Consider the following 22,937-nt stretch of genomic DNA (forward strand, 5'->3'; position numbering starts at 1 on the left):
CCAGAGCTAGGAGCCATTACGACAAAAAGGCCAATTCATCACAGATTTCGTATTTTAAAATGATTATATCTGGGTATTAGTTTTGCTTTGTCATTTGAACGTGTATTTGACATTGTTTCATTACAAATGTAACTATATTTCAGATATTAGCTTCTTTTATTAAAAAAAAAGAATTGTCACGTCGATTTTTGGTAATCTAGGGAGTGGCCTGTGTCCCACCCACCACCTTACAAGACACACCCTAGTCCTAACTCAAGGTGCTGACTTGGGGTGAACAGTCCTCTCTCCCGAAAACGGCAGTAAGTCCCGTCCAGAGTGCTGCACCAGAGCTAGGAGCCAATACGACAAAAAGGCCAATTCATCACAGATTTCGTATTTTAAAATAATTATATCTGGGTATTAGTTTTGCTTTGTCATTTGAACGTGTATTTGACTGTTTCATTACAAATGTAACTATATTTCAGATATTAGCTTCTTTAAAAAAATTAACAAATTGTCCCGTCGATTTTAGGCAATCTAGGATGTGGCCTGTGTCCCACCCACCACCTTACAAGACACACCCTAGTCCTAACTCAAGGTGCTGACTTGGGGTGAACAGTCATCTCTCCCAAAATGGGCAGTAAGTCCCGCCCAGAGTGCTGCACCAGAGCTAGGAGCCAATACGACAAAAAGGCCAATTCATCACAGATTTCGTATTTTAAAATAATTATATCTGGGTATTAGTTTTGCTTTGTCATTTGAACATGTATTTGACATTGTTTCATTACAAATGTAACTATATTTCAGATATTAGCTTCTTTTATTAAAAAAAAGAATTGTCCCGTCGATTTTAGGCAATCTAGGGAGTGGCCTGTGTCCCACCCACCACCTTACAAGACACACCCTAGTCCTAACTCAAGGTGCTGACTTGGGGTGAACAGTCCTCTCTCCCGAAAACGGCAGTAAGTCCCGTCCAGAGTGCTGCACCAGAGCTAGGAGCCAATACGACAAAAAGGCCAATTCATCACAGATTTCGTATTTTAAAATAATTATATCTGGGTATTAGTTTTGCTTTGTCATTTGAACGTGTATTTGACTGTTTCATTACAAATGTAACTATATTTCAGATATTAGCTTCTTTAAAAAAATTAACAAATTGTCCCGTCGATTTTAGGCAATCTAGGATGTGGCCTGTGTCCCACCCACCACCTTACAAGACACACCCTAGTCCTAACTCAAGGTGCTGACTTGGGGTGAACAGTCCTCTCTCCCAAAATGGGCAGTAAGTCCAGCCCAGAGTGCTGCACCAGAGCTAGGAGCCATTACGACAAAAAGGCCAATTCATCACAGATTTCGTATTTTAAAATAATTATATCTGGGTATTAGTTTTGCTTTGTCATTTGAACGTGTATTTGACTGTTTCATTACAAATGTAACTTTATTTCAGATATTAGCTTCTTTTATTAAAAAAAAAGAATTGTCCCGTCGATTTTTGGAAATCTAGGGAGTGGCCTGTGTCCCACCCACCACCTTACAAGACACACCCTAGTCCTAACTCAAGGTGCTGACTTGGGGTGAACCGTCCTCTCTCCCAAAATGGGCAGTAAGTCCCGCCCAAAGTGCTGCACCAGAGCTAGGAGCCAATACGACAAAAAGGCCAATTCATCACAGATTTCGTATTTTAAAATAATTATATCTGGGTATTAGTTTTGCTTTGTCAATTGAACATGTATTTGACATTGTTTCATTACAAATGTAACTATATTTCAGATATTAGCTTCTTTAAAAAAAATAATAATTGTCCCGTCGATTTTAGGCAATCTAGGATGTGGCCTGTGTCCCACCCACCACCTTACAAGACACACCCTAGTCCTAACTCAAGGTGCTGACTTGGGGTGAACAGTCCTCTTTTCAGAAATAGCCAGTAAGTCCCGCCCAGAGTGCTGCACCAGAGCTAGGAGCCAATAAGACAAAAAGGCCAATTCATCACAGATTTCGTATTTTAAAGTAATTATATCTGGGTATTAGTTTTGCTTTGTCATTTGAACGTGTATTTGACATTGTTTCATTACAAATGTAACTATATTTCAGATATTAGCTTCTTTTATTAAAAAAAAGAATTGTCCCGTCGATTTTAGGCAATCTAGGGAGTGGCCTGTGTCCCACCCACCACCTTACAAGACACACCCTAGTCCTAACTCAAGGTGCTGACTTGGGGTGAACAGCCATCTCTCCCAAAATGGGCAGTAAGTCCCGCCCAGAGTGCTGCACCAGAGCTAGGAGCCAATACGACAAAAAGGCCAATTCATCACAGATTTCGTATTTTAAAATATTTATATCTGGGTATTAGTTTTACTTTGTCATTTGAACGTGTATTTGACTGTTTCATTACAAATGTAACTATATTTCAGATATTAGCTTCTTTTATTAAAAAAAAAAGAATTGTCCCGTCGATTTTTTGCAATCTAGGGAGTGGCCTGTGTCCCACCCACCACCTTACAAGACACACCCTAGTCCTAACTCAAGGTGCTGACTTGGGGTGAACAGCCATCTCTCCCAAAATGGGCAGTAAGTCCCGCCCAGAGTGCTGCACCAGAGCTAGGAGCCAATACGACAAAAAGGCCAATTCATCACAGATTTCGTATTTTAAAATAATTATATCTGGGTATTAGTTTTGCTTTGTCATTTGAACGTGTATTTGACTGTTTCATTACAAATGTAACTATATTTCAGATATTAGCTTCTTTAAAAAAATAAACAAATTGTCCCGTCGATTTTAGGCAATCTAGGATGTGGCCTGTGTCCCACCCACCACCTTACAAGACACACCCTAGTCCTAACTCAAGGTGCTGACTTGGGGTGAACAGTCCTCTCTCCCAAAATGGGCAGTAAGTCCAGCCCAGAGTGCTGCACCAGAGCTAGGAGCCAATACGACAAAAAGGCCAATTCATCACAGATTTCGTATTTTAAAATAATTATATCTGGGTATTAGTTTTGCTTTGTCATTTGAACGTGTATTTGACTGTTTCATTACAAATGTAACTATATTTCAGATATTAGCTTCTTTAAAAAAATAAACAAATTGTCCCGTCGATTTTAGGCAATCTAGGATGTGGCCTGTGTCCCACCCACCACCTTACAAGACACACCCTAGTCCTAACTCAAGGTGCTGACTTGGGGTGAACAGCCATCTCTCCCAAAATGGGCAGTAAGTCCAGCCCAGAGTGCTGCACCAGAGCTAGGAGCCAATACGACAAAAAGGCCAATTCATCACAGATTTCGTATTTTAAAATATTTATATCTGGGTATTAGTTTTGCTTTGTCATTTGAACGTGTATTTGACTGTTTCATTACAAATGTAACTATATTTCAGATATTAGCTTCTTTAAAAAAACGTAAAAAAATTGTCCCGTCAATTTTAGGCAATCTAGGGAGTGGCCTGTGTCCCACCCACCACCTTACAGGACACACCCTAGTCCTAACTCAAGGTGCTGACTTGGGGTGAACCGTCCTCTCTCCCAAAATGGGCAGTAAGTCCCGCCCAAAGTGCTGCACCAGAGCTAGGAGCCAATACGACAAAAAGGCCAATTCATCACAGATTTCGTATTTTAAAATAATTATATCTGGGTATTAGTTTTGCTTTGTCAATTGAACATGTATTTGACATTGTTTCTTTACAAATGTAACTATATTTCAGATATTAGCTTCTTTAAAAAAAATAATAATTGTCCCGTCGATTTTAGGCAATCTAGGATGTGGCCTGTGTCCCACCCACCACCTTACAAGACACACCCTAGTCCTAACTCAAGGTGCTGACTTGGGGTGAACAGTCCTCTCTTCAGAAATAGCCAGTAAGTCCCGCCCAAAGTGCTGCACCAGAGCTAGGAGCCAATACGACAAAGGCTGTGTTCACACTGCAGGGCTTAATGCTCAATTCCGATTTTTTGAAAAAATGCGATTTTTTTGCAAGGCCGTTCACATTTCCAATTAAATGCGACCTTTTGTGATCTCCTGTGTGAACGTGAAATGACCCAGAAGTGACCCGCATGCGCAGAAGAGTACTCAACGGTCAACGACGTCACTTGTTGTTTACGGAAGTAGCCAAATATGGGTGTCAGCATTGGAGTTCGTTTAGCTTTATTAAAGTTATTTTCGCAACGGAGCCAGCACCATTACAACCTTCTCATGTTAAGAAGAAAATTAAAAAAGAGGAGGAGAGCAAGGTTTTTGGCCGTTTTGTGGAGCAGTGGTAGCAACGTCGGTACAGAGAAACGTGTGTGTGCGGAGTCGCAGCCAGGAGTGGTGGGATACTGATGTGAGTGGCTTTACTGATACCGAATTCGTCAGTAACTTCAGAATGACCAGATCCACCTTCAATTATGTTTGCGAGCGCCTTCAACTAACTTTGTCACGGGAAGAGACACGTCTGCGGCGGCCCATAACAGTGCAGAAACGCGTTGGAGTTGGAGTGTATTGGCTAGCAACAGGTGCGTACTTCTTCTTTTATTGGCGGTTAGCAACTATTTCTTGTGCATTACCGCCACCACTGGACTGGAGTAAGGAACGGGAGTTACAATGATGACGTTTGTCGCGTATCAACGACGTGCGGGTCGGATACATGTGACCTGGCAGTTCAGACTGAAGACGCATTTCAAAAGATCGGATATGTATCGGATTTGGACCACATACCCAAGTGGCCTGGGTCGCATTTGAAAAAATCGGATCTGTGTCGTTCAGACTGTCATGAAAAGATCAGATACAGGTCGCATAAGGGCAAAAAAATCGGAATTGGGTCGTTTCAGCCTGCAGTGTGAACGCAGCCAAAAAGGCCAATTCATCACAGATTTCGTATTTTAAAATATTTATATCTGGGTATTAGTTTTGCTTTGTCATTTGAACGTGTATTTGACTGTTTCATTACAAATGTAACTATATTTCAGATATTAGCTTCTTTAAAAAAATTAACAAATTGTCCCGTCGATTTTAGGCAATCTAGGATGTGGCCTGTGTCCCACCCACCACCTTACAAGACACACCCTAGTCCTAACTCAAGGTGCTGACTTGGGGTGAACAGTCCTCTCTTCAGAATTAGCCAGTAAGTCCCGCCCAGAGTGCTGCACCAGAGCTAGGAGCCAATACGACAAAAAGGCCAATTCATCACAGATTTCGTATTTTAAAATAATTATATCTGGGTATTAGTTTTGCTTTGTCATTTGAACGTGTATTTGACTGTTTCATTACAAATGTAACTATATTTCAGATATTAGCTTCTTTAAAAAAATTAACAAATTGTCCCGTCGATTTTAGGCAATCTAGGATGTGGCCTGTGTCCCACCCACCACCTTACAAGACACACCCTAGTCCTAACTCAAGGTGCTGACTTGGGGTGAACAGCCATCTCTTCAGAATTAGCCAGTAAGTCCCGCCCAGAGTGCTGCACCAGAGCTAGGAGCCAATACGACAAAAAGGCCAATTCATCACAGATTTCGTATTTTAAAATAATGATATCTGGGTATTAGTTTTACTTTGTCATTTGAACGTGTATTTGACTGTTTCATTACAAATGTAACTATATTTCAGATATTAGCTTCTTTAAAAAAAAATTAAAAAATTGTCCCGTCGATTTTTGGCAATCTAGGGAGTGGCCTGTGTCCCACCCACCACCTTACAAGACACACCCTAGTCCTAACTCAAGGTACTGACTTGGGGTGAACAGTCCTCTCTTCAGAAATAGCCAGTAAGTCCCGTCCAGAGTGCTGCACCAGAGCTAGGAGCCAATACGACAAAAAGGCCAATTCATCACAGATTTCGTATTTTAAAATAATTATATCTGGGTATTAGTTTTGCTTTGTCATTTGAACGTGTATTTGACTGTTTCATTACAAATGTAACTATATTTCAGATATTAGCTTCTTTAAAAAAATTAACAAATTGTCCCGTCGATTTTAGGCAATCTAGGATGTGGCCTGTGTCCCACCCACCACCTTACAAGACACACCCTAGTCCTAACTCAAGGTGCTGACTTGGGGTGAACAGTCCTCTCTCCCAAAATGGGCAGTAAGTCCCGCCCAGAGTGCTGCACCAGAGCTAGGAGCCATTACGACAAAAAGGCCAATTCATCACAGATTTCGTATTTTAAAATGATTATATCTGGGTATTAGTTTTGCTTTGTCATTTGAACGTGTATTTGACATTGTTTCATTACAAATGTAACTATATTTCAGATATTAGCTTCTTTTATTAAAAAAAAAGAATTGTCACGTCGATTTTAGGCAATCTAGGGTGTGGCCTGTGTCCCACCCACCACCTTACAAGACACACCCTAGTCCTAACTCAAGGTGCTGACTTGGGGTGAACAGTCCTCTCTTCAGAAATAGCCAGTAAGTCCCGCCCAGAGTGCTGCACCAGAGCTAGGAGCCAATAAGACACAAAGGCCAATTCATCACAGATTTCGTATTTTAAAGTAATTATATCTGGGTATTAGTTTTGCTTTGTCATTTGAACGTGTATTTGACATTGTTTCATTACAAATGTAACTATATTTCAGATATTAGCTTCTTTAAAAAAATAAACAAATTGTCCCGTCGATTTTAGGCAATCTAGGGAGTGGCCTGTGTCCCACCCACCACCTTACAAGACACACCCTAGTCCTAACTCAAGGTGCTGACTTGGGGTGAACAGCCATCTCTCCCAAAATGGGCAGTAAGTCCCGCCCAGAGTGCTGCACCAGAGCTAGGAGCCAATACGACAAAAAGGCCAATTCATCACAGATTTCGTATTTTAAAATAATTATATCTGGGTATTAGTTTTGCTTTGTCATTTGAACGTGTATTTGACTGTTTCATTACAAATGTAACTATATTTCAGATATTAGCTTCTTTAAAAAATTTTTTTAAAATTGTCCCGTCGATTTTTGGCAATCTAGGGAGTGGCCTGTGTCCCACCCACCACCTTACAAGACACACCCTAGTCCTAACTCAAGGTGCTGACTTGGGGTGAACAGTCCTCTCTCCCGAAAACGGCAGTAAGTCCCGTCCAGAGTGCTGCACCAGAGCTAGGAGCCAATACGACAAAAAGGCCAATTCATCACAGATTTCGTATTTTAAAATAATTATATCTGGGTATTAGTTTTGCTTTGTCATTTGAACGTGTATTTGACTGTTTCATTACAAATGTAACTATATTTCAGATATTAGCTTCTTTAAAAAAATTAACAAATTGTCCCGTCGATTTTAGGCAATCTAGGATGTGGCCTGTGTCCCACCCACCACCTTACAAGACACACCCTAGTCCTAACTCAAGGTGCTGACTTGGGGTGAACAGTCCTCTCTTCAGAAATAGCCAGTAAGTCCCGCCCAGAGTGCTGCACCAGAGCTAGGAGCCAATACGACAAAAAGGCCAATTCATCACAGATTTCGTATTTTAAAATAATTATATCTGGGTATTAGTTTTGCTTTGTCATTTGAACGTGTATTTGACTGTTTCATTACAAATGTAACTATATTTCAGATATTAGCTTCTTTAAAAAAAAAATTAAAAATTGTCCCGTCGATTTTTGGCAATCTAGGGAGTGGCCTGTGTCCCACCCACCACCTTACAAGACACACCCTAGTCCTAACTCAAGGTGCTGACTTGGGGTGAACAGTCCTCTTTTCAGAAATAGCCAGTAAGTCCCGCCCAGAGTGCTGCACCAGAGCTAGGAGCCAATAAGACAAAAAGGCCAATTCATCACAGATTTCGTATTTTAAAGTAATTATATCTGGGTATTAGTTTTGCTTTGTCATTTGAACGTGTATTTGACATTGTTTCATTACAAATGTAACTATATTTCAGATATTAGCTTCTTTTATTAAAAAAAAGAATTGTCCCGTCGATTTTAGGCAATCTAGGGAGTGGCCTGTGTCCCACCCACCACCTTACAAGACACACCCTAGTCCTAACTCAAGGTGCTGACTTGGGGTGAACAGCCATCTCTCCCAAAATGGGCAGTAAGTCCCGCCCAGAGTGCTGCACCAGAGCTAGGAGCCAATACGACAAAAAGGCCAATTCATCACAGATTTCGTATTTTAAAATATTTATATCTGGGTATTAGTTTTACTTTGTCATTTGAACGTGTATTTGACTGTTTCATTACAAATGTAACTATATTTCAGATATTAGCTTCTTTTATTAAAAAAAAAAGAATTGTCCCGTCGATTTTTTGCAATCTAGGGAGTGGCCTGTGTCCCACCCACCACCTTACAAGACACACCCTAGTCCTAACTCAAGGTGCTGACTAGGGGTGAACAGCCATCTCTCCCAAAATGGGCAGTAAGTCCCGCCCAGAGTGCTGCACCAGAGCTAGGAGCCAATACGACAAAAAGGCCAATTCATCACAGATTTCGTATTTTAAAATAATTATATCTGGGTATTAGTTTTGCTTTGTCATTTGAACGTGTATTTGACTGTTTCATTACAAATGTAACTATATTTCAGATATTAGCTTCTTTAAAAAAATAAACAAATTGTCCCGTCGATTTTAGGCAATCTAGGATGTGGCCTGTGTCCCACCCACCACCTTACAAGACACACCCTAGTCCTAACTCAAGGTGCTGACTTGGGGTGAACAGCCATCTCTCCCAAAATGGGCAGTAAGTCCAGCCCAGAGTGCTGCACCAGAGCTAGGAGCCAATACGACAAAAAGGCCAATTCATCACAGATTTCGTATTTTAAAATATTTATATCTGGGTATTAGTTTTGCTTTGTCATTTGAACGTGTATTTGACTGTTTCATTACAAATGTAACTATATTTCAGATATTAGCTTCTTTAAAAAAACGTAAAAAAATTGTCCCGTCAATTTTAGGCAATCTAGGGAGTGGCCTGTGTCCCACCCACCACCTTACAGGACACACCCTAGTCCTAACTCAAGGTGCTGACTTGGGGTGAACCGTCCTCTCTCCCAAAATGGGCAGTAAGTCCCGCCCAAAGTGCTGCACCAGAGCTAGGAGCCAATACGACAAAAAGGCCAATTCATCACAGATTTCGTATTTTAAAATAATTATATCTGGGTATTAGTTTTGCTTTGTCAATTGAACATGTATTTGACATTGTTTCATTACAAATGTAACTATATTTCAGATATTAGCTTCTTTAAAAAAAATAATAATTGTCCCGTCGATTTTAGGCAATCTAGGATGTGGCCTGTGTCCCACCCACCACCTTACAAGACACACCCTAGTCCTAACTCAAGGTGCTGACTTGGGGTGAACAGTCCTCTCTTCAGAAATAGCCAGTAAGTCCCGCCCAAAGTGCTGCACCAGAGCTAGGAGCCAATACGACAAAGGCTGTGTTCACACTGCAGGGCTTAATGCTCAATTCCGATTTTTTGAAAAAATGCGATTTTTTTGCAAGGCCGTTCACATTTCCAATTAAATGCGACCTTTTGTGATCTCCTGTGTGAACGTGAAATGACCCAGAAGTGACCCGCATGCGCAGAAGAGTACTCAACGGTCAACGACGTCACTTGTTGTTTACGGAAGTAGCCAAATATGGGTGTCAGCATTGGAGTTCGTTTAGCTTTATTAAAGTTATTTTCGCAACGGAGCCAGCACCATTACAACCTTCTCATGTTAAGAAGAAAATTAAAAAAGAGGAGGAGAGCAAGGTTTTTGGCCGTTTTGTGGAGCAGTGGTAGCAACGTCGGTACAGAGAAACGTGTGTGTGCGGAGTCGCAGCCAGGAGTGGTGGGATACTGATGTGAGTGGCTTTACTGATACCGAATTCGTCAGTAACTTCAGAATGACCAGATCCACCTTCAATTATGTTTGCGAGCGCCTTCAACTAACTTTGTCACGGGAAGAGACACGTCTGCGGCGGCCCATAACAGTGCAGAAACGCGTTGGAGTTGGAGTGTATTGGCTAGCAACAGGTGCGTACTTCTTCTTTTATTGGCGGTTAGCAACTATTTCTTGTGCATTACCGCCACCACTGGACTGGAGTAAGGAACGGGAGTTACAATGATGACGTTTGTCGCGTATCAACGACGTGCGGGTCGGATACATGTGACCTGGCAGTTCAGACTGAAGACGCATTTCAAAAGATCGGATATGTATCGGATTTGGACCACATACCCAAGTGGCCTGGGTCGCATTTGAAAAAATCGGATCTGTGTCGTTCAGACTGTCATGAAAAGATCAGATACAGGTCGCATAAGGGCAAAAAAATCGGAATTGGGTCGTTTCAGCCTGCAGTGTGAACGCAGCCAAAAAGGCCAATTCATCACAGATTTCGTATTTTAAAATATTTATATCTGGGTATTAGTTTTGCTTTGTCATTTGAACGTGTATTTGACTGTTTCATTACAAATGTAACTATATTTCAGATATTAGCTTCTTTAAAAAAATTAACAAATTGTCCCGTCGATTTTAGGCAATCTAGGATGTGGCCTGTGTCCCACCCACCACCTTACAAGACACACCCTAGTCCTAACTCAAGGTGCTGACTTGGGGTGAACAGCCATCTCTTCAGAATTAGCCAGTAAGTCCCGCCCAGAGTGCTGCACCAGAGCTAGGAGCCAATACGACAAAAAGGCCAATTCATCACAGATTTCGTATTTTAAAATAATTATATCTGGGTATTAGTTTTGCTTTGTCATTTGAACGTGTATTTGACATTGTTTCATTACAAATGTAACTATATTTCAGATATTAGCTTCTTTAAAAAAAATAATAATAATAATTGTCCCGTCGATTTTAGGCAATCTAGGGAGTGGCCTGTGTCCCACCCACCACCTTACAAGACACACCCTAGTCCTAACTCAAGGTGCTGACTTGGGGTGAACAGCCATCTCTTCAGAATTAGCCAGTAAGTCCCGCCCAGAGTGCTGCACCAGAGCTAGGAGCCAATACGACAAAAAGGCCAATTCATCACAGATTTCGTATTTTAAAATAATGATATCTGGGTATTAGTTTTACTTTGTCATTTGAACGTGTATTTGACTGTTTCATTACAAATGTAACTATATTTCAGATATTAGCTTCTTTAAAAAAAAATTAAAAAATTGTCCCGTCGATTTTTGGCAATCTAGGGAGTGGCCTGTGTCCCACCCACCACCTTACAAGACACACCCTAGTCCTAACTCAAGGTACTGACTTGGGGTGAACAGTCCTCTCTTCAGAAATAGCCAGTAAGTCCCGTCCAGAGTGCTGCACCAGAGCTAGGAGCCAATACGACAAAAAGGCCAATTCATCACAGATTTCGTATTTTAAAATAATTATATCTGGGTATTAGTTTTGCTTTGTCATTTGAACGTGTATTTGACATTGTTTCATTACAAATGTAACTATATTTCAGATATTAGCTTCTTTTATTAAAAAAAAAGAATTGTCACGTCGATTTTAGGCAATCTAGGGTGTGGCCTGTGTCCCACCCACCACCTTACAAGACACACCCTAGTCCTAACTCAAGGTGCTGACTTGGGGTGAACAGCCATCTCTCCCAAAATGGGCAGTAAGTCCCGCCCAGAGTGCTGCACCAGAGCTAGGAGCCAATACGACAAAAAGGCCAATTCATCACAGATTTCGTATTTTAAAATAATTATATCTGGGTATTAGTTTTGCTTTGTCATTTGAACGTGTATTTGACTGTTTCATTACAAATGTAACTATATTTCAGATATTAGCTTCTTTAAAAAAATTAACAAATTGTCCCGTCGATTTTAGGCAATCTAGGATGTGGCCTGTGTCCCACCCACCACCTTACAAGACACACCCTAGTCCTAACTCAAGGTGCTGACTTGGGGTGAACAGCCATCTCTTCAGAATTAGCCAGTAAGTCCCGCCCAGAGTGCTGCACCAGAGCTAGGAGCCAATACGACAAAAAGGCCAATTCATCACAGATTTCGTATTTTAAAATAATGATATCTGGGTATTAGTTTTACTTTGTCATTTGAACGTGTATTTGACTGTTTCATTACAAATGTAACTATATTTCAGATATTAGCTTCTTTAAAAAAAAATTAAAAAATTGTCCCGTCGATTTTTGGCAATCTAGGGAGTGGCCTGTGTCCCACCCACCACCTTACAAGACACACCCTAGTCCTAACTCAAGGTGCTGACTTGGGGTGAACAGTCCTCTCTTCAGAAATAGCCAGTAAGTCCCGCCCAGAGTGCTGCACCAGAGCTAGGAGCCAATACGACAAAAAGGCCAATTCATCACAGATTTCGTATTTTAAAATAATTATATCTGGGTATTAGTTTTGCTTTGTCATTTGAACGTGTATTTGACTGTTTCATTACAAATGTAACTATATTTCAGATATTAGCTTCTTTAAAAAAATTAACAAATTGTCCCGTCGATTTTAGGCAATCTAGGATGTGGCCTGTGTCCCACCCACCACCTTACAAGACACACCCTAGTCCTAACTCAAGGTGCTGACTTGGGGTGAACAGTCCTCTCTCCCAAAATGGGCAGTAAGTCCAGCCCAGAGTGCTGCACCAGAGCTAGGAGCCATTACGACAAAAAGGCCAATTCATCACAGATTTCGTATTTTAAAATGATTATATCTGGGTATTAGTTTTGCTTTGTCATTTGAACGTGTATTTGACATTGTTTCATTACAAATGTAACTATATTTCAGATATTAGCTTCTTTTATTAAAAAAAAAGAATTGTCACGTCGATTTTTGGTAATCTAGGGAGTGGCCTGTGTCCCACCCACCACCTTACAAGACACACCCTAGTCCTAACTCAAGGTGCTGACTTGGGGTGAACAGTCCTCTCTTCAGAAATAGCCAGTAAGTCCCGCCCAGAGTGCTGCACCAGAGCTAGGAGCCAATAAGACACAAAGGCCAATTCATCACAGATTTCGTATTTTAAAGTAATTATATCTGGGTATTAGTTTTGCTTTGTCATTTGAACGTGTATTTGACATTGTTTCATTACAAATGTAACTATATTTCAGATATTAGCTTCTTTAAAAAAATAAACAAATTGTCCCGTCGATTTTAGGCAATCTAGGGAGTGGCCTGTGTCCCACCCACCACCTTACAAGACACACCCTAGTCCTAACTCAAGGTGCTGACTTGGGGTGAACAGCCATCTCTCCCAAAATGGGCAGTAAGTCCCGCCCAGAGTGCTGCACCAGAGCTAGGAGCCAATACGACAAAAAGGCCAATTCATCACAGATTTCGTATTTTAAAATAATTATATCTGGGTATTAGTTTTGCTTTGTCATTTGAACGTGTATTTGACTGTTTCATTACAAATGTAACTATATTTCAGATATTAGCTTCTTTAAAAAAAATTTTTAAAATTGTCCCGTCGATTTTTGGCAATCTAGGGAGTGGCCTGTGTCCCACCCACCACCTTACAAGACACACCCTAGTCCTAACTCAAGGTGCTGACTTGGGGTGAACAGCCATCTCTTCAGAAATAGCCAGTAAGTCCCGCCCAGAGTGCTGCACCAGAGCTAGGAGCCAATACGACAAAAAGGCCAATTCATCACAGATTTCGTATTTTAAAATAATTATATCTGGGTATTAGTTTTGCTTTGTCATTTGAACATGTATTTGACATTGTTTCATTACAAATGTAACTATATTTCAGATATTAGCTTCTTTTATTAAAAAAAAGAATTGTCCCGTCGATTTTAGGCAATCTAGGGAGTGGCCTGTGTCCCACCCACCACCTTACAAGACACACCCTAGTCCTAACTCAAGGTGCTGACTTGGGGTGAACAGTCCTCTCTCCCGAAAACGGCAGTAAGTCCCGTCCAGAGTGCTGCACCAGAGCTAGGAGCCAATACGACAAAAAGGCCAATTCATCACAGATTTCGTATTTTAAAATAATTATATCTGGGTATTAGTTTTGCTTTGTCATTTGAACGTGTATTTGACTGTTTCATTACAAATGTAACTATATTTCAGATATTAGCTTCTTTAAAAAAATTAACAAATTGTCCCGTCGATTTTAGGCAATCTAGGATGTGGCCTGTGTCCCACCCACCACCTTACAAGACACACCCTAGTCCTAACTCAAGGTGCTGACTTGGGGTGAACAGTCCTCTCTCCCAAAATAGCCAGTAAGTCCCGCCCAGAGTGCTGCACCAGAGCTAGGAGCCAATACGACAAAAAGGCCAATTCATCACAGATTTCGTATTTTAAAATGATTATATCTGGGTATTAGTTTTGCTTTGTCATTTGAACGTGTATTTGACATTGTTTCATTACAAATGTAACTATATTTCAGATATTAGCTTCTTTTATTAAAAAAAAAGAATTGTCACGTCGATTTTTGGTAATCTAGGGAGTGGCCTGTGTCCCACCCACCACCTTACAAGACACACCCTAGTCCTAACTCAAGGTGCTGACTTGGGGTGAACAGTCCTCTCTTCAGAAATAGCCAGTAAGTCCCGCCCAGAGTGCTGCACCAGAGCTAGGAGCCAATAAGACAAAAAGGCCAATTCATCACAGATTTCGTATTTTAAAGTAATTATATCTGGGTATTAGTTTTGCTTTGTCATTTGAACGTGTATTTGACATTGTTTCATTACAAATGTAACTATATTTCAGATATTAGCTTCTTTTATTAAAAAAAAGAATTGTCCCGTCGATTTTAGGCAATCTAGGGAGTGGCCTGTGTCCCACCCACCACCTTACAAGACACACCCTAGTCCTAACTCAAGGTGCTGACTTGGGGTGAACAGCCATCTCTCCCAAAATGGGCAGTAAGTCCCGCCCAGAGTGCTGCACCAGAGCTAGGAGCCAATACGACAAAAAGGCCAGTTCATCACAGATTTCGTATTTTAAAATATTTATATCTGGGTATTAGTTTTGCTTTGTCATTTGAACGTGTATTTGACTGTTTCATTACAAATGTAACTATATTTCAGATATTAGCTTCTTTAAAAAAACGTAAAAAAATTGTCCCGTCAATTTTAGGCAATCTAGGGAGTGGCCTGTGTCCCACCCACCACCTTACAGGACACACCCTAGTCCTAACTCAAGGTGCTGACTTGGGGTGAACCGTCCTCTCTCCCAAAATGGGCAGTAAGTCCCGCCCAGAGTGCTGCACCAGAGCTAGGAGCCAATACGACAAAAAGGCCAATTCATCACAGATTTCGTATTTTAAAATAATTATATCTGGGTATTAGTTTTGCTTTGTCATTTGAACATGTATTTGACATTGTTTCATTACAAATGTAACTATATTTCAGATTTTAGCTTCTTTTATTAAAAAAAAAGAATTGTCCCGTCGATTTTTGACAATCTAGGGAGTGGCCTGTGTCCCACCCACCACCTTACAAGACACACCCTAGTCCTAACTCAAGGTGCTGACTTGGGGTGAACAGTCCTCTCTCCCAAAATGGGCAGTAAGTCCCGCCCAGAGTGCTGCACCAGAGCTAGGAGCCAATACGACAAAAAGGCCAGTTCATCACAGATTTCGTATTTTAAAATAATTATATCTGGGTATTAGTTTTGCTTTGTCATTTGAACGTGTATTTGACTGTTTCATTACAAATGTAACTATATTTCAGATATTAGCTTCTTTAAAAAAATTTTTTTAAATTGTCCCGTCGATTTTTGGCAATCTAGGGAGTGGCCTGTGTCCCACCCACCACCTTACAAGACACACCCTAGTCCTAACTCAAGGTGCTGACTTGGGGTGAACAGTCCTCTCTTCAGAAATAGCCAGTAAGTCCCGCCCAGAGTGCTGCACCAGAGCTAGGAGCCAATACGACAAAAAGGCCAATTCATCACAGATTTCGTATTTTAAAATAATTATATCTGGGTATTAGTTTTGCTTTGTCATTTGAACATGTATTTGACATTGTTTCATTACAAATGTAACTATATTTCAGATATTAGCTTCTTTTATTAAAAAAAAAGAATTGTCCCGTCGATTTTTGGCAATCTAGGGAGTGGCCTGTGTCCCACCCACCACCTTACAAGACACACCCTAGTCCTAACTCAAGGTGCTGACTTGGGGTGAACAGCCATCTCTCCCGAAATGGGCAGTAAGTCCCGCCCAGAGTGCTGCACCAGAGCTAGGAGCCAATACGACAAAAAGGCCAATTCATCACAGATTTCGTATTTTAAAATAATGATATCTGGGTATTAGTTTTGCTTTGTCATTTGAACGTGTATTTGACTGTTTCATTACAAATGTAACTATATTTCAGATATTAGCTTCTTTAAAAAAAAAATTAAAAATTGTCCCGTCGATTTTTGGCAATCTAGGGAGTGGCCTGTGTCCCACCCACCACCTTACAAGACACACCCTAGTCCTAACTCAAGGTGCTGACTTGGGGTGAACAGCCATCTCTCCCGAAATGGGCAGTAAGTCCCGCCCAGAGTGCTGCACCAGAGCTAGGAGCCAATACGACAAAAAGGCCAATTCATCACAGATTTCGTATTTTAAAGTAATTATATCTGGGTATTAGTTTTGCTTTGTCATTTGAACGTGTATTTGACATTGTTTCATTACAAATGTAACTATATTTCAGATATTAGCTTCTTTTATTAAAAAAAAGAATTGTCCCGTCGATTTTAGGCAATCTAGGGAGTGGCCTGTGTCCCACCCACCACCTTACAAGACACACCCTAGTCCTAACTCAAGGTGCTGACTTGGGGTGAACAGCCCTCTCTCCCAAAATGGGCAGTAAGTCCCGCCCAGAGTGCTGCACCAGAGCTAGGAGCCAATACGACAAAAAGGCCAGTTCATCACAGATTTCGTATTTTAAAATATTTATATCTGGGTATTAGTTTTGCTTTGTCATTTGAACGTGTATTTGACTGTTTCATTACAAATGTAACTATATTTCAGATATTAGCTTCTTTAAAAAATTTTTTTAAAATTGTCCCGTCGATTTTTGGCAATCTAGGGAGTGGCCTGTGTCCCACCCACCACCTTACAAGACACACCCTAGTCCTAACTCAAGGTGCTGACTTGGGGTGAACAGCCATCTCTTCAGAAATAGCCAGTAAGTCCCGCCCAGAGTGCTGCACCAGAGCTAGGAGCCAATACGACAAAAAGGCCAATTCATCACAGATTTCGTATTTTAAAATAATTATATCTGGGTATTAGTTTTGCTTTGTCATTTGAACATGTATTTGACATTGTTTCATTACAAATGTAACTATATTTCAGATATTAGCTTCTTTTATTAAAAAAAAGAATTGTCCCGTCGATTTTAGGCAATCTAGGGAGTGGCCTGTGTCCCACCCACCACCTTACAAGACACACCCTAGTCCTAACTCAAGGTGCTGACTTGGGGTGAACAGTCCTCTCTCCCGAAAACGGCAGTAAGTCCCGTCCAGAGTGCTGCACCAGAGCTAGGAGCCAATACGACAAAAAGGCCAATTCATCACAGATTTCGTATTTTAAAATAATTATATCTGGGTATTAGTTTTGCTTTGTCATTTGAACGTGTATTTGACTGTTTCATTACAAATGTAACTATATTTCAGATATTAGCTTCTTTAAAAAAATTAACAAATTGTCCCGTCGATTTTAGGCAATCTAGGATGTGGCCTGTGTCCCACCCACCACCTTACAAGACACACCCTAGTCCTAACTCAAGGTGCTGACTTGGGGTGAACAGTCCTCTCTTCAGAAATAGCCAGTAAGTCCCGCCCAGAGTGCTGCACCAGAGCTAGGAGCCAATAAGACACAAAGGCCAATTCATCACAGATTTCGTATTTTAAAGTAATTATATCTGGGTATTAGTTTTGCTTTGTCATTTGAACGTGTATTTGACATTGTTTCATTACAAATGTAACTATATTTCAGATATTAGCTTCTTTTATTAAAAAAAAAGAATTGTCACGTCGATTTTAGGCAATCTAGGGTGTGGCCTGTGTCCCACCCACCACCTTACAAGACACACCCTAGTCCTAACTCAAGGTGCTGACTTGGGGTGAACAGCCATCTCTCCCAAAATGGGCAGTAAGTCCCGCCCAGAGTGCTGCACCAGAGCTAGGAGCCAATACGACAAAAAGGCCAATTCATCACAGATTTCGTATTTTAAAATAATTATATCTGGGTATTAGTTTTGCTTTGTCATTTGAACGTGTATTTGACTGTTTCATTACAAATGTAACTATATTTCAGATATTAGCTTCTTTAAAAAAATTAACAAATTGTCCCGTCGATTTTAGGCAATCTAGGATGTGGCCTGTGTCCCACCCACCACCTTACAAGACACACCCTAGTCCTAACTCAAGGTGCTGACTTGGGGTGAACAGCCATCTCTTCAGAATTAGCCAGTAAGTCCCGCCCAGAGTGCTGCACCAGAGCTAGGAGCCAATACGACAAAAAGGCCAATTCATCACAGATTTCGTATTTTAAAATAATGATATCTGGGTATTAGTTTTACTTTGTCATTTGAACGTGTATTTGACTGTTTCATTACAAATGTAACTATATTTCAGATATTAGCTTCTTTAAAAAAAAATTAAAAAATTGTCCCGTCGATTTTTGGCAATCTAGGGAGTGGCCTGTGTCCCACCCACCACCTTACAAGACACACCCTAGTCCTAACTCAAGGTGCTGACTTGGGGTGAACAGTCCTCTCTTCAGAAATAGCCAGTAAGTCCCGCCCAGAGTGCTGCACCAGAGCTAGGAGCCAATACGACAAAAAGGCCAATTCATCACAGATTTCGTATTTTAAAATAATTATATCTGGGTATTAGTTTTGCTTTGTCATTTGAACGTGTATTTGACTGTTTCATTACAAATGTAACTATATTTCAGATATTAGCTTCTTTAAAAAAATTAACAAATTGTCCCGTCGATTTTAGGCAATCTAGGATGTGGCCTGTGTCCCACCCACCACCTTACAAGACACACCCTAGTCCTAACTCAAGGTGCTGACTTGGGGTGAACAGTCCTCTCTCCCAAAATGGGCAGTAAGTCCAGCCCAGAGTGCTGCACCAGAGCTAGGAGCCATTACGACAAAAAGGCCAATTCATCACAGATTTCGTATTTTAAAATGATTATATCTGGGTATTAGTTTTGCTTTGTCATTTGAACGTGTATTTGACATTGTTTCATTACAAATGTAACTATATTTCAGATATTAGCTTCTTTTATTAAAAAAAAAGAATTGTCACGTCGATTTTTGGTAATCTAGGGAGTGGCCTGTGTCCCACCCACCACCTTACAAGACACACCCTAGTCCTAACTCAAGGTGCTGACTTGGGGTGAACAGTCCTCTCTTCAGAAATAGCCAGTAAGTCCCGCCCAGAGTGCTGCACCAGAGCTAGGAGCCAATAAGACACAAAGGCCAATTCATCACAGATTTCGTATTTTAAAGTAATTATATCTGGGTATTAGTTTTGCTTTGTCATTTGAACGTGTATTTGACATTGTTTCATTACAAATGTAACTATATTTCAGATATTAGCTTCTTTAAAAAAATAAACAAATTGTCCCGTCGATTTTAGGCAATCTAGGGAGTGGCCTGTGTCCCACCCACCACCTTACAAGACACACCCTAGTCCTAACTCAAGGTGCTGACTTGGGGTGAACAGCCATCTCTCCCAAAATGGGCAGTAAGTCCCGCCCAGAGTGCTGCACCAGAGCTAGGAGCCAATACGACAAAAAGGCCAATTCATCACAGATTTCGTATTTTAAAATAATTATATCTGGGTATTAGTTTTGCTTTGTCATTTGAACGTGTATTTGACTGTTTCATTACAAATGTAACTATATTTCAGATATTAGCTTCTTTAAAAAAAATTTTTAAAATTGTCCCGTCGATTTTTGGCAATCTAGGGAGTGGCCTGTGTCCCACCCACCACCTTACAAGACACACCCTAGTCCTAACTCAAGGTGCTGACTTGGGGTGAACAGCCATCTCTTCAGAAATAGCCAGTAAGTCCCGCCCAGAGTGCTGCACCAGAGCTAGGAGCCAATACGACAAAAAGGCCAATTCATCACAGATTTCGTATTTTAAAATAATTATATCTGGGTATTAGTTTTGCTTTGTCATTTGAACATGTATTTGACATTGTTTCATTACAAATGTAACTATATTTCAGATATTAGCTTCTTTTATTAAAAAAAAGAATTGTCCCGTCGATTTTAGGCAATCTAGGGAGTGGCCTGTGTCCCACCCACCACCTTACAAGACACACCCTAGTCCTAACTCAAGGTGCTGACTTGGGGTGAACAGTCCTCTCTCCCGAAAACGGCAGTAAGTCCCGTCCAGAGTGCTGCACCAGAGCTAGGAGCCAATACGACAAAAAGGCCAATTCATCACAGATTTCGTATTTTAAAATAATTATATCTGGGTATTAGTTTTGCTTTGTCATTTGAACGTGTATTTGACTGTTTCATTACAAATGTAACTATATTTCAGATATTAGCTTCTTTAAAAAAATTAACAAATTGTCCCGTCGATTTTAGGCAATCTAGGATGTGGCCTGTGTCCCACCCACCACCTTACAAGACACACCCTAGTCCTAACTCAAGGTGCTGACTTGGGGTGAACAGTCCTCTCTCCCAAAATAGCCAGTAAGTCCCGCCCAGAGTGCTGCACCAGAGCTAGGAGCCAATACGACAAAAAGGCCAATTCATCACAGATTTCGTATTTTAAAATGATTATATCTGGGTATTAGTTTTGCTTTGTCATTTGAACGTGTATTTGACATTGTTTCATTACAAATGTAACTATATTTCAGATATTAGCTTCTTTTATTAAAAAAAAAGAATTGTCACGTCGATTTTTGGTAATCTAGGGAGTGGCCTGTGTCCCACCCACCACCTTACAAGACACACCCTAGTCCTAACTCAAGGTGCTGACTTGGGGTGAACAGTCCTCTCTTCAGAAATAGCCAGTAAGTCCCGCCCAGAGTGCTGCACCAGAGCTAGGAGCCAATAAGACAAAAAGGCCAATTCATCACAGATTTCGTATTTTAAAGTAATTATATCTGGGTATTAGTTTTGCTTTGTCATTTGAACGTGTATTTGACATTGTTTCATTACAAATGTAACTATATTTCAGATATTAGCTTCTTTTATTAAAAAAAAGAATTGTCCCGTCGATTTTAGGCAATCTAGGGAGTGGCCTGTGTCCCACCCACCACCTTACAAGACACACCCTAGTCCTAACTCAAGGTGCTGACTTGGGGTGAACAGCCATCTCTCCCAAAATGGGCAGTAAGTCCCGCCCAGAGTGCTGCACCAGAGCTAGGAGCCAATACGACAAAAAGGCCAGTTCATCACAGATTTCGTATTTTAAAATATTTATATCTGGGTATTAGTTTTGCTTTGTCATTTGAACGTGTATTTGACTGTTTCATTACAAATGTAACTATATTTCAGATATTAGCTTCTTTAAAAAAACGTAAAAAAATTGTCCCGTCAATTTTAGGCAATCTAGGGAGTGGCCTGTGTCCCACCCACCACCTTACAGGACACACCCTAGTCCTAACTCAAGGTGCTGACTTGGGGTGAACCGTCCTCTCTCCCAAAATGGGCAGTAAGTCCCGCCCAGAGTGCTGCACCAGAGCTAGGAGCCAATACGACAAAAAGGCCAATTCATCACAGATTTCGTATTTTAAAATAATTATATCTGGGTATTAGTTTTGCTTTGTCATTTGAACATGTATTTGACATTGTTTCATTACAAATGTAACTATATTTCAGATTTTAGCTTCTTTTATTAAAAAAAAAGAATTGTCCCGTCGATTTTTGACAATCTAGGGAGTGGCCTGTGTCCCACCCACCACCTTACAAGACACACCCTAGTCCTAACTCAAGGTGCTGACTTGGGGTGAACAGTCCTCTCTCCCAAAATGGGCAGTAAGTCCCGCCCAGAGTGCTGCACCAGAGCTAGGAGCCAATACGACAAAAAGGCCAGTTCATCACAGATTTCGTATTTTAAAATAATTATATCTGGGTATTAGTTTTGCTTTGTCATTTGAACGTGTATTTGACTGTTTCATTACAAATGTAACTATATTTCAGATATTAGCTTCTTTAAAAAAATTTTTTTAAATTGTCCCGTCGATTTTTGGCAATCTAGGGAGTGGCCTGTGTCCCACCCACCACCTTACAAGACACACCCTAGTCCTAACTCAAGGTGCTGACTTGGGGTGAACAGTCCTCTCTTCAGAAATAGCCAGTAAGTCCCGCCCAGAGTGCTGCACCAGAGCTAGGAGCCAATACGACAAAAAGGCCAATTCATCACAGATTTCGTATTTTAAAATAATTATATCTGGGTATTAGTTTTGCTTTGTCATTTGAACATGTATTTGACATTGTTTCATTACAAATGTAACTATATTTCAGATATTAGCTTCTTTTATTAAAAAAAAAGAATTGTCCCGTCGATTTTTGGCAATCTAGGGAGTGGCCTGTGTCCCACCCACCACCTTACAAGACACACCCTAGTCCTAACTCAAGGTGCTGACTTGGGGTGAACAGCCATCTCTCCCGAAATGGGCAGTAAGTCCCGCCCAGAGTGCTGCACCAGAGCTAGGAGCCAATACGACAAAAAGGCCAATTCATCACAGATTTCGTATTTTAAAATAATGATATCTGGGTATTAGTTTTGCTTTGTCATTTGAACGTGTATTTGACTGTTTCATTACAAATGTAACTATATTTCAGATATTAGCTTCTTTAAAAAAAAAATTAAAAATTGTCCCGTCGATTTTTGGCAATCTAGGGAGTGGCCTGTGTCCCACCCACCACCTTACAAGACACACCCTAGTCCTAACTCAAGGTGCTGACTTGGGGTGAACAGCCATCTCTCCCGAAATGGGCAGTAAGTCCCGCCCAGAGTGCTGCACCAGAGCTAGGAGCCAATACGACAAAAAGGCCAATTCATCACAGATTTCGTATTTTAAAGTAATTATATCTGGGTATTAGTTTTGCTTTGTCATTTGAACGTGTATTTGACATTGTTTCATTACAAATGTAACTATATTTCAGATATTAGCTTCTTTTATTAAAAAAAAGAATTGTCCCG

This window comes from Gobio gobio, assembly GCF_949357685.1.
Source record: "Gobio gobio genome assembly, chromosome: 5".
NCBI classification, from domain to species: Eukaryota; Metazoa; Chordata; class Actinopteri; order Cypriniformes; family Gobionidae; genus Gobio; species Gobio gobio.